This window comes from Nerophis ophidion, linkage group LG06, assembly GCF_033978795.1.
Source record: "Nerophis ophidion isolate RoL-2023_Sa linkage group LG06, RoL_Noph_v1.0, whole genome shotgun sequence".
Lineage (NCBI taxonomy): Eukaryota > Metazoa > Chordata > Actinopteri > Syngnathiformes > Syngnathidae > Nerophis > Nerophis ophidion.
Window position 1 is genome coordinate 25,210,468 of NC_084616.1, and position 13,844 is coordinate 25,224,311.

A 13,844-nucleotide genomic window follows, 5' to 3' on the forward strand; every position below is an offset into this window, starting at 1 on the left:
AGTAACGGCAATGCAGGAGACCGATGTTGAAGGCAGTTAAGGTCGGATCATCTTCTGAGACCATCTTTGTTCCAAAAGCTTTGATCAATCTCAAGGACAACAAGGTGCTCGCAGAGAGATTGACGTCTCCGTCTTACAAAAAGAGCAGCTTTTAACATTTTTCGTCCGATCCTCTACTAAATCCGTTTGATCTGCCCTTGCCACGCCTCGGAGGATCAATCCCGTCTTTAACCTTTGAATAACAATTACACAACACTCTTCTAATGCTCTGTGTACTGCTGGATCAGAACAAGTTGTAAGAACCTTTGGAGTCAAGATATATACGAAGTGATGCTATGGATCAGAATCGGAATCAGCTTTAATGGCCAAGTATGTTCAACACACAATTGGTAGACTGCGCTCTGTTTATTCAATGTAAGAAACAAAGGAATGTTATTTAAGTTAAAAAAAAAAGTATAACAGGTACTTCGAGATTATTTCATATTTCATATTCCCATTGCATCGGTGAAAAGTATGGGGAAAGACGCTGGACCTTACTGTGACATTTTCTCAGCAAACGAATGGGCATTAATAAAAGCACATTACATGCTGGTAGACAATCCAATGATTACCTGCGACAGGCGGCAATTCACTCTTCAGCGAGGGCATTTATCACGTCCACAGACTGTCGCGAGTGTTTGACACAAGGACAGACCTGCTGGCATTTCTCATATGAATTTAAAGATGCACTTCCTTCTCCACAAGATGAATTGTCGGACAAACCTTTGGCTATTCTGTTAGAGTATTGTCTTGAGTGGTGTGTGAAGCCGCTAGGTTTTGTTGTTTTAACTGACCAATTGGTGTTTTTAAGTTAAAGCGGGCCGAAAAATACAGCTATCTCCCAAACATCCCTTTAGTTCCCAAATCTGAATGTACTGAATATATACATGGCTAAGATGCTGCGATGGACTTTGTCACAAGTGTGACCTGGCACAGGGACACAGCACAATGGAGGCAGCCCATAAGGATGCTGCAGGCTGCAGCCATGTGAGAGTGTTTCTAGTCTGGCAGAGGCAAAGGAAAGTCTGTAACATGAACTTGTGCCCTTGCCTTCAGGTGCAAACTCAGGCTAGCTGGACTATGTTGATTGCCTTGCTATTCTGATGAAGTTTAAACTACCCAAAAAGCAATTGTCCTTTAAATATTGCTTGTAAAATAGTCCCTCAACTTACAAGTATCCTGAAAAACGAGCTGTCCCTCTGCTTTTTGCTATGCTTTCAGTTACAAGCCTCTATTAAAATTGCAAGCATATTGCGTGCCATTGGCATGAAGAAGAGCCGCCCCAAAACATTCGGTTTTAGAAGCAAAAGACACCCATGGAACCACAGAAACAAAAAACGACTGACTATGTCTTGGCGAGCCAGTACGACCACATCACTGACAGTTGACACCTACTGAAGCGTGACAAGACCCAAAGGGCGGACATCTATTTCCGAAAAGATGGAAGTAAAAGCACCTCAAATGAGACACTGCTAAAGACTTTTCTGCCAAGTATAACCTTTTAACTTTCAAAGCTGTAGCTACGGAGGTGAATGTCGAACAACAAAGTTGAACCAGTTTCACAGAGGTCGCTCTCCAAAGTAAATGTGGTAAATGATTATATTACTTCATAAAACAACCGTCTAACTTTTTACTGTCTAACCTTCTTTTTTTTTTAAAAGTTGCATTTTAAATTTGTGTTGTTTTGGGGGTGCCAAGCCTGGGTTGAATTGGTTCAAATTCATGTCAGTGGGAGATGTTGATTTAAGTAGGGTTGGTACCCATACCAATATGTATCTAGATAATTTTCAAAATAAAGATACTACAAACAAGTTTCATATTGGCTTCGTTTTAACATGAAATAGTACGATACATTAAACCAGTGGTTCTTAACCTTGTTGGAGGTACTGAACCCCACCCGTTTCATTTGCGCATTCCCCGAACCCTTCTTTAGTGAAAAATAAAATGTTTTTTTTTTTTTTTAATTCAAGAAAAAGTCATATGTTTTTTTACTGGTGCACAAAATGAACCGTGCATGAACATCACCTTGTTTAAAGAACAAAACCAACACAGTGCATGAACTCACAACAAATTACACACCTTATACACATTACTATGAATTGATTAACGTTAACTTAAACAAGTTGAAAAACTTATTTGGGTTTTACCATTTAGTGGTCAATTGTTCGGAATATGTACTTTACTGTGTAAACTGTACTGTTTCATATAATGTATTCTCTTCCTTTACAATCTGCGAGTAAAAGTTTCGATAGATCAATCAAACAACCTGCAAATCAGATGGAAAATTAGAGGGAACATTGTTTGGGGGTATCCATAATACGCTGATAGGGAGAAGTTTTTATTTACACGATAAGTCGGATGTGTCTTTACCTCCGTGGCAAAGGCTCCACCGAACCCCTGAGGCCGACTCACCGAACCCAGGTTAAAAACCACTGCATTAAACATATGTTTCCTATTGCACTATTTAAGAAAGTTAAAATTCCCATCCATCCATTTTCTAACAAGTATTCCCTTTGGGGTCGCGGGGGGCCCTGTAGCCTATCTCAGCTACAATCGGGCTGAAAGCGGGGTACACCCCGGACAAGTCGCCACCTCATCGCAGGGCCAACACAGATAGACAGACAACATTTACACTCACATTCACACTTCAGGGCCAATTTAGTGTTGTCAATCAACCTTGGAAGTGGGAGTAACCGGAGTACCTGGATTAAAATTAAAAGACATTAAACACAACAGGCTGTTCTCATTGCACTCAAATAACTATTTTCAAGTGTATATATAACATATAGTCTGCCATGATCAAGAATTATGTCAGAATAAAAAAGAAAGCTTTTATGACCTTGTATTAAATGCTTCATTATTTATGGTTACCATTCTTGGTCTGTGCATTAATACAACCGTTAGTAAATACTAAAAACAATACTATGGCTTAAAGTACACAGACATGACCAGTAGCAATGTACAACACACATTGTTAAAGATAACACACACATTGGGGCGGTATAGCTCGGTTGGTAGAGCGGCCGTGTCAGCAACTTGAGGGTTGCAGGTTCGATCCCCGCTTCCGCCATCCTAGTCACTGCCGTTGTGTATTTGGGCAAGACACTTTACCCACCTGCTCCCAGTGCCACCCACACTGGTTTAAATGTAACTTAGATATTGGGTTTCACTATGTAAAGCGCTTTGAGTCACTAGAGAAAAGCGCTATATAAATATGATTCACTTCACTTCACTTCACATTGTTAAAGATAGAACAAATTGTATGAAGTTATCATGAATTTCAGTCACTTCACTTTCATTAGTTTATGCTATGTGGGTGGTTTGGACTGCGCTAATAATTGGCAATTTGCCAAACAGCTGTCTGAGTGTACGTATCTGTATGTGCACAGCAGGGGAGCTAGTTAACTATATTACCTGTCAATCTGACTCCTTGTTATTTAATTGTTTAGCTAAGTTTGAAGCAAAGACTGTAAAACTTTAATCATGCCACCTTTTAGCGAGGCATGTTTTAAAGCAGCGGCACTTCCGTGGTTAAAGCATCACCTTGATCGATAGTTTTTAAGCCCAAATACCTTCATATCACTTTTCACACACCCTCTTTATTAACCAGTAGAATTGCCGTTTTCGCCATTTTTCCTCCCTATGCTGTTCTTTAATGGGCTCTCTGCATTGTGTGTGCATGCTGACACACTGAACATCACACATGCATGCAGATGTAAAAAAGTACCAGTATTTTTCAAAGGCAGTATAATATTATTTTTAATTTATTAGTACAGAGGACCCTGAAAGGGAAAAGCGATAGAACATGGACGGATAGTACCGGTATACCGTACAACCCTGGATTTAAGATGCAATTGTTTTGAGTTACGAGCTCTGTCGTAGAAGCAAATTTAGCACTTATGTGCTAAATTTGGATTACAACATATTGTACTACTGGCAATATAGTGGTGTTTTTCAACCTACCGTATTTGCTTGAATTGCCGCCGGGGCGCTAATTAATTTAAAACCTCTTCTCACTCGTGCGCTTACCAAAGGCATGCGGTAAAAGTAAGCATGCGCTAATTATTTTAAAACCTCTTCTTACTACGGCACTTACCAAAGGCATGCAGTACAAATTTGAGTGTGATGTAAGCTTGGACCTTAAATCATACTGAATAGCTCTTAATCTTCTTCCCTTTATGCAATTTCAAATTACCGGTATTGAAATCAGCCTCCTCCATTTTGAAAATGATGACAGGGGAAGTGTCACTCGTGACGTCACGAGTTTGACCCGGCGGTAATACTAAGCATGCGCTAATTATTTTGCGAAGCGAGTTTGACCCGGCAGTAATTCAAGGCAGGCGCATACAGTATGCCCTGCAGCAATTCAAGGAAATACGGTATTTGAGCCTAGGCACATGTTTTGCGTTGAAAAAATCCGGAGGCACACCGCCAGCAGAAATCATTAATAATTAAACTTAGTAGACAACAAAAAGTCATTGTCACAATTGTTGAATATGAATTTAAACAATAACCAACCATGCATCAATATAGTTTGTGTCTCAAAGTAGGTGTACTGTCACGACCTGTCACATCACGTCATGACTTATTTTGAGTTTTTTGGTGTTTTCCTTTGTCATGTTTTAGTTCTTGTCTTGCGCTCCTATTTTGGTGGCTTTTGCTCTTTTGTTGTTTTTTTTTTCCTGTAGCAGTTTCATGTTTTCCTTTGTGCGATATTTCCCGCATCTACTTTGTTTTAGCGATCAAAAATATTTCAGTTGTTTTTATCCTTCTTTGTGGGGAGCAATGTGTTGATTGTCATGTCATGTTCGGATGTACAATGTGGACGCCGTCTTTGCTCCACAGTAAGTCTTTGCTGTCATCCAGCATTCTGTTTTTGTTTACTTTGTAGCCAGTTTAGTTTCGTTCTGCACAGCCTTCCTTAAGTTTCAATGCCTTTTCTTAGGAGCACTCACCTTTTGTTTACTTTTGGTTAAAGCATTAGACACCGCTGTTTCTGAAATCTACAAAGCAATTAGCTACCGGCTGCCACCTACTGATTTGGAAGAATATCACACGGTTAATCTGCCGAGCTCTAGACAGCGCCGACACTCAACAACAACACATAATTTGCAGACTATATTTATTGGTTTGCAAAAAATAATTTTAACCCAAGTTGGTGAAATTAGATCATCTCCCACGGCACACCAGACTTTATCTCACAGTACACTATTGTGGCACAGTGGTTGAAAAACACTGCAATATAGAATGCATTTGGAAAGTATTTACAGCGCTTCACTTTTCCATATTTTTTTTATTGTTACAACCTGATTCCGAAATGGACTAAATTAATTGTGTTCTTAAAAGTCGACAGGAAATATATACACACGATATTTTTAAGTTTTTAAAAAACATACATTTTCACATTGGTGTGTAAAAAAAAAAATGTCGTACTGTCATTATAGCATATTGTGTGTAGAATTTTGAGGACACATTATTGTATTGCATTTTAGAATAAGGCTGTAACATAACAAAATGTAGAAAAAGTGAAGCGCTGTGAATAATTTCAGGATGCACTGTAAAAGAGCTACAATGGCTGAGAAAAGCACAACAGTTTCTGGAACCACAAGCACACGTAGCAAAAGTGTTAATTGTTTCAATAACAATTATGGTGTGCGCAAGGAAAAAGGGTCACTCTGGTGTTATTTTTTTTTTTTGCATGCATTTATAAGTAAATTAGACTAACACAGCACTGATTAGATTAATGCAAGCTATTCAGCGGGGAGATTGTGGTGGGTGACCGCGGTGCCTGTTAGCACGGAGCCCTTTCCATCACACTCTTAAAAATCCATGTACATTCTCACTAGAGGGCTATTCAAGAGGCTGCAGCATAGTCTCCTACTAAAGACTTAAAAAAAACAAAGGCCTTTGTACCCCTGGTGCTTTGTGAGCCCCTCCTTTTCAAACAGATGCCAGGGATAATACCAGCCCCCCGACCAGCCATAAAGGTGGAATAATCTTATGGTGAGGAAACAAACAAAAACAGACGTGCAGTCATTAAACAGCTGCAAAGAGACAAAGTTTGCATGGGCGGCATAATGAGAGGCTCGCATGCGTTCAGGTTGAGCAAACACGCTTGTGGGTGAGTGCAAGAAGGAAGGTTGGGGGAGAATACTGTCGTGCTTAACACTGATGGGGCATCAAAGTCAAACGAGCAGCTGTCAACGGGCTTTGGACTCTATCTGCTGACCTCCATGCCGCTGGACCTGATCCTAGTCACTGGGGAAATATTCAGGGAAGGCTCTCAGTGCACACAGAACCTGCCTCGCTCAACCTCACATGTCAGAGTTTTGGTCCTGCAAGGCTGTTTGTACTTCCTCTCCGTTTGCCTCGTCCTCCTCTCTGACATGATCCCGGCAGAGGTTTTCTCTCTCCAGGTGCTGCTGAAATACACTACAACAGCAGTGTCGTGTTCAGTTTGCAGCGGCTTGGAGAGTCGGACTAATACTTGTTTGGTGGGAATCTTATCTCAACAACTTGTTAAAAGTCTTCAGGCTGATTTGAGATGTAGAGTTTGTCTGTGTGTCTGTCTTCTGACTTAGGCCCTGTCCACTCTAAGTCCTTTAACCCCTTAAAACAGGGGTTGGGAACCTTTTTGGCTGCGAAAACCAACACTCCAAATATTTTAAAATGTATTTCCGTAAGAGCCATAAAATATTTTTTAATACTGAACACAACTAAACGTGTGCATTTTTAAGTAAGACCAACATTTCTAGAGTATAACAGGTCACTTATTCTTTGTAATAACATTGTTATTCTGGAGCTAACTGTGGAGGGGGCGTGGCCTGCGGGCCTGCAGCGAAGCAGAGTGTTGCCAGGACCAGCCTTGAAATCAGCGAAAGGTGCATAGATGGCCCACCTGGGCCTTGTTATCTCATCCCCTGTCGCTCTGTTTATAAGCAGCAGCCAGGAGTAGGGACGGGGTTGGAGCTGGAGCCAGAGCGCGAGCGAGAACGGAAGGAAAAGACAATTGCTGGAAACTAACTGAGAGACTTATTGAAAAATAAAAAAATATTGTAACCCTTTTTTTTTTCTTCTTATTCATGAAAAGGGGCCGTTTTTTGTCATGAAAAAGGGAGGTTTTTGTGGTTTGTGCACTAATTGTAAGTGGATATTGTGTTTTTATGTTGATTTAATAATTTTTTTTTTTTTTTTAATAAAAAAATATTCTGCGGCCCAGTGGTTGGGGACCACTGCCTTAAAGTGATTGCAGCTGTGTTTCTACTTAGCGAAAAACTTTGTCCATTTTGTCGAAGGAGAGTCAATGAGAATACGAGCTCAGGTTGATGTGATGAAAAAAGGTAGCTTGGGCTTTGTATTACCTGGCCGTCAAGGAAAACGGCAAATGCATTTGGACTGGCAAAGCAGACTGTGTCAGTTATTGTCCTCCATGTATGTCGCCGACTCAACGTCTCGGTCCAGAGTATATAAAGCGGTCGTCCCCAACCACTCGATTGGTACCGGGCCGCAGAATAATTTTTTATTAATTTTAATTTTTTTTAAATTAGTTTTTCTTTTTCTTTTTATCAAAACAACATAAAAAACTAAATATACACTAACAATTAGTGCACCAACCCAAAAAAACTCCCTTTTTCATGACAAAAATCTCTCTTTTCCTGACAAAGAAGTGAAGTGAAAGTGAAACATATTTATATAGCGCTTTTCTCTAGTGACTCAAAGCGCTTTACATAGTGAAACTCAATAACTAAGTTACATTTAAACCAGTGTGGGTGGCACTGGGAGCAGGTGGGTAAAGTGTCTTGCCCAAAGACACAACGGCAGTGACTAGGATGGCGGAAGCGGGAATCGAACCTGCAACCCTCAAATTGCTGGCACGGCCGCTCTACCAACCGAGCTATGCCGCCCCAGAAGAAAAAAAATAAAAATAATACATTAAAAAAAGAACCCCCCCAAACCATACCCTTGCCCACCGCCCACCCTAGCCAACCCCCCCCCCCCCCCCCCCCCGCCCCCCCCTTCCCCCCGCCGGGCCGCGGGAAGAATTATCAAGCGTTGACCAGTCCGCAGCTACAAAATGGTTGGGGACCACTGATATAAAGTCACCAAAAAGGAATGGACAATGAAGGTGAAGGCAAAAGAGTGAGGAGTGTCCTGACTAGATATCTTGATCCCTAGTTTAATTGATGTATTAATGTTCTTTATCACATTGTTTACATGTCCAATAAAGATTTGATTAATTTATGATAACTCAGGTGTAATTCACAACAATAGGGCCCCACAGTACACTGGATTCCAGTTAAGTGAAATGCCGCAACACTTGATATTCAGATAAGTTTTTCATTTAAGAACTTGCACACAAAGCAACACTGGAGGTGACTATGATGTCAGCATTTTCCGCGCATGCCTAGTAGGTCGCGTTGTGTCGGCGGACGGAGGAAGGCGGGGGTCTTAAACCGTGTTGTGTGTGTACACGAATAAAGTTAGGTGTGGTTTACCCTGGATAACTTTATCGGGCTTAGTGTAAACAGGGTCTTACAATCAGTGTCATCATCATCCCCGGTCACCTGTCTCAGCCTGACGAGCCATTTGCAATGTCTCAAAAAGAAGGTGCCAGTCCTGCACTTATCACGTCTCGCCTCCACATATTATCTCTAACTTAACTTTAAAAAGGTAAAATCCATCATGAGAAAACCCTTTCGTGAAGATTTAGTGTCCCGTCTTTCAAATGATATTTTCCTTCTATAGGTTACAACACTTTTGTCTCAAGAGAGAAAAGGCTTCTGAAATCTAACAATGTGGAATTGGATATGACACTAACTTATTCATTCTATTTCATTTCTTAACACCAAGGAATGGAGCAGAAACAGCACTCTGAAAAAATACACACTACGTGACCCTTTCTTTAATGTGGTTGTCGCAATCAGTTGCAGTCACGATTCCCACTTTGTAGGCTGGATCAGAGCCGTCACCCTTTCATACGACACAAAAGGCATCAGCAAACATGAGCATAGTGTTTGAGCGAGGTATTCAATTTTGGAGGGAATCACTGTCCCGAGATAATCTGAGGCCAGACTGTCGTGAGTTGCCCTCTCTCTCTCACTCGGCCTCACAAGGAAAGACAAGTGGTGAGAGGACCAACATCCCGAGCCGATCACTTGAAACAACTGTCCACTTCCTTTAAAGGACAGAAAGGAGCACTCTCTAATCACACTATCAATGATATCACTCTCTTCTGCCACTAGAGTATATCTGAGTTGACAGTAAACGATGGGAAGGATGATAGAAAAAATAGAGGGACAATCACTACTAGGGATGCATACCGAGTACTAGTGCTGTAACGATACCTATATTTTGGTACTGGTACTAGAATTATTTCGGTACTTTTCTAAATAAATGGGACTACAAAACAATTGCATTATTGGCTTTATTTTAACCAAAAAATCTTAGAATACATTAAACCGGTATGTTCCTTACAGCAGTTAAGTCCTCAAATAAAAAAGTGAACATACTCGTACACAACTTGAATCTGGAGAAATCACTCCACGTAAGCGGCATGGCCAGAAACCAACATTGAATGACCGTGACCTTCGATCCCTCAGACGGCACTGTATCAAAAACCGACATTAATGTATAAAGGATATCACCACATGGGCTCAGGAACACTTCAAAAAACCACTGTCACTAAATACAGTTCGGCGCTACATCTGTAAGTGCAAGTTAAAGCTCAACTATGCAAAGCGAAAGCCATTTATCAACAACATCCAGGAACGCCGTCGGCTTCTCTGGGCCCGAGATCATCTAAGATGGACTGATGCAAAGTGGAAAAGTGTTCTGTGGTCTGACGAGTCCACATTTCAAATTGTTTTTGGAAATATTCGACATTGTGACATCCGGACCAAAGGGAAAGCGAACCATCCAGACTCTTATCGACGCAAACCATCTGGCATGGGTAACTTACACATCTGTGAAGGCACCATTAATGCATACAGGTTTTGGAACAACATATGCTGCCATCTAAGCGCCGTCTTTTTCATGGATGCCCCTGCTTATTTCAGCAAGACAATACCAAACAACATTCGGCACGTGTTACAACAGCGTGGTTTCGTAGTAAAAGAGTGCGGGTACTTTCCTGGCCAGCCTGCAGTCCAGACCTGTCTCCCATCGAAAATGTGTGGCGCATTATGAAGCGTAAAATACGACAGCAGAGACCACGGACTGTTGAACAACTGAAGCTCTACATAAAACAAGAATGAGGGATAATTCCACTTTCAAAGCTTGAACAATTAGTTTCCTCAGTTCCCAAACGTTTATTGAGTGTTGTTAAAAGAAAATGTGATGTAACACAGTGGTGAACATGCCCTTTCCCAAGTACTTCGGCACGTGTTGCAGCCATGAAATTCTGAGTTAATTATTATTTGCAAAAAAAAAATTTAAAAGTATATGAGTTTGAACATCAAATAATTTGTCTTTGTAGTGCATTCAAATGAATATGGGTTGAAAGGATTTGCAAATCATTGTATTCCGTTTATATTTACATTCAACACAATTTACCAACTCATATGGAAACGGGGTTTGTAATAGTCAATACAACACACATTGGACAACAACATGGAGATTAGAATGGATAGTAATAAATAAGTTTGTGATAGCCTGCTGTATGAGTAAAGATCATTTAAAAGCCACATCGCATTAAGAATTAAAAATAAATAAAAGGAAACAATAAGAACAACCCTATGAAGAATTTAAGAGTCATGTTGAAAAAAACCACACAGATTCATGACTATGTTTCTATTCAGTAAAATTGCACTCTGTATATCCATCCTAACTTATAATAATTAATGTTTAAAATAATAGTAATATATACATAAAAAAATAAAGTACAATATTATTAATGTATGGCATTCTACCTTTTACATGCTACATCATATAAAATATATCATATAAATCAATACAATCAATCAGTATGTTAAATGGGTGCACATTTTGTAATTATAAAGTAGAAATTGTTATTTGTGGTAAAGTTGTACAGGGACATATTTGAGTGACGGAATGAATCGGAAGCTATATTAAGTGCGGACAGCCACTGATGTATGTGTATGTGTCATGTGTGTATTGTATGAATAAAAATACGCAGTGATTATTCAAAGGTTTCACTTTTTTGAGTGAATTAATATTAACTTGTGGATTACTGGATCGCTTGACAGACGATAGCGGCAGTTGTGAGTTAGTGTTCACTTCAAACTGTCATTAACTCTTCTTAGTGTGTGCAACTTTGAAGGACCAGGACGAAATAGTGTTGTGTGGCAATTTTTAGTGTGGTGTTGTTTCCTTATTTGTCATTATTCCCAACTGATTATCAGATCCTACCCGTTTTTATGCGTAGCAGCAGAACTTGAACTGAATGTGACAACGTGTCATAATTATGACAATCAACTGGATAAAAAGATTACAGATAGCCGTAAATTTTGGTCCAGAATCTTCATGTATGAACCAAATTAGGAATCAGACCAGCAAATACTGGTACACGGTATTTATTTCAAGTAGTTACGGATATTTTTAGTGTGAGCCATCATTACACAACAGAAAAAAAACAAGACTGCACTAATAATTGTATAGTAGTAAGTAGGGCTGGGCGATACGGCCTTTTATTAAAATCTCAATATTTTTAGGCCATGTCAAGATACACAAAATATATCTCGATATTTTGCCTTAGCCTTGAAAAAACATTAGATGCATATAATCAAAACAGTATGATGATTATATGTGTCTACATTAAAACATTCTTGTTTATACTGCATTAATATATGCTCATTTTAAACTTTCATGCAGAGAGAGAAATCACAACTAAGTCAATTTACCAAAACTGTATTTATTAAACAGTTATTAAGCAGTGGCACAAACATTAATGTAAATTCAAAACAAAGTGCAAGATTTTCAGAGACATTTTAAAACAAGCTATTGGTGCACTTTTGTGCATGATGTCACTAAGATGACATATCAAAACAACACTAAATTAGGCCTACTGAAACCCACTACTACCCACTACGCAACCTGATAGTTTATACATCAATGATGAAATATTAACATTGCAACACATGCCAATACGGCTTTTTTAGTTTACTAAATTACAATTTTAAATTTCCCGGGAGTTTCGTCTTGGAAACATCGTGTAATGATGACGTGTACGCAGGACATCACGGTTTTTTAGGAAGTATGAGCGCTACACACACACACACACACACACACACACACACACACAGGTAAAAGTCGTCTGCTTTAACGGCATAATTTCACAGTATTTTGGACATCTGTGTTGCTGAATCTTTTGCAAGTTGTTCAATTAATATTGGAGAAGTCACAGTAGAAAGATGGAGTTGGGAAGCTTTAGCCTTTAGCCACACAAACACACGGTGATTCCTTGTTTAAAATTCCCGGAGCTGAAACTTTACAAAGGATCAGAGCGCGGTCAAGCAGACATGAATCCCAACTGAATGTCAACCAGCAGGTTTCGGTGAGAAAATTGTGGTTAAATATGTGCTTCTTACCGGATATCAGCTGAGCTTGTGTCGTCCGTACAGCTGCCGTCGACACCCGTGAGACGTTGGCGTCAAGACACCCGTGGACAAACCCCTCCGACTATCAGATAATATTAAACTCACTAAAACACTAGCAACACAATAGAAAGATAAGGGATTTCCCAGAATTATCCTAGTAAATGTGTTTAAAAACATCGGAATACGTCCCAATGCTATTGTGTTTTTTTATTTTTATTTTTCTAGTCTGTCGCTATCAATATCCTCAAACACGCATCCTCGCTCAAATTAATGAGGGAAATTGTCGTTTTCTCGGTCCGAATAACTGTTTTTGTTGGAGGCTCCCATTAAAATCAATGTGAATATGTGAGGAGCCATCAACATGTGACGTCATCGTCTGTGACTTCCGGTAAAGGCGAGGCTTTTTCAGGAAGTACCAAAAGTGGCAAACTTTATCGTCGATTTTCTCTATTAAATCCATCCATCCATCATCTTCCGCTTATCCGAGGTCAGGTCGCGGGGGCAACAGCCTAAGCAGGGAAACCCAGACTTCCCTCTCCCCAGCCACTTCGTCTAGCTCTTCCCGGGGGATCCCGAGGCGTTCCCAGGCCAGCCAGGAGACATAGTATTCCCAATGTGTCCTGGGTCTTCCCCGTGGCCTCCTACCGGTTGGACGTGCCCTAAACACCTCCCTAGGGAGGCGTTCGGCTGGCATCGCGACCAGATGCCCGAACCACCTCATCTGGCTCCTCTCGATGTGAAGGAGCAGCGGCTTTACTTTGAGTTCCTCCCGGATGGCAGAGCTTCTCAACCAATCTCTTAGGGAGAGCCCCGCCACACGGCGGAGGAAACTCATTTCGGCCGCTTGTACCCGTGATCTTATCCTTTCGGTCATGACCCAAAGCTCACGACCATAGGTGAGGATGGGAACGTAGATCGACTATTAAATCCTTTCAGCAAAAATATGGCAATATCGCGAAATGATCAAGTATGACACATAGAATGGACCTGCTATCCCCGTTTAATTAAGAACATCTCATTTCAGTAGGCCATTTAAGTGCACTTTTTATACAGCACGCCACTACAATAGTTTAAAACAAATAAACTGCACTTTTGTGCATGATGTCACACAAGATATTTCAAAAACTGTCAAATTAAATTGAGCTGCATAATATCCTTCGCTATTTGGTAGGTTCCTGCGGACGTTATCTCCTTCTGTTCTGACTATTTTTTTCATAAGGCGTTGATGTGGAAATGGTTGCTTTGCCATTT

At 40.3% G+C, this 13,844-nt stretch overlaps 1 protein-coding gene across 9 annotated transcripts in view; it reads right to left on the reverse strand.

Moving 5' to 3' along the window:
• camta1a (calmodulin binding transcription activator 1a) overlaps nt 1-13,844 on the reverse strand; it is a 778,795-nt gene that overhangs the window by 431,624 nt on the left and 333,327 nt on the right. The gene's annotated exons all lie outside the window — the stretch shown is intronic.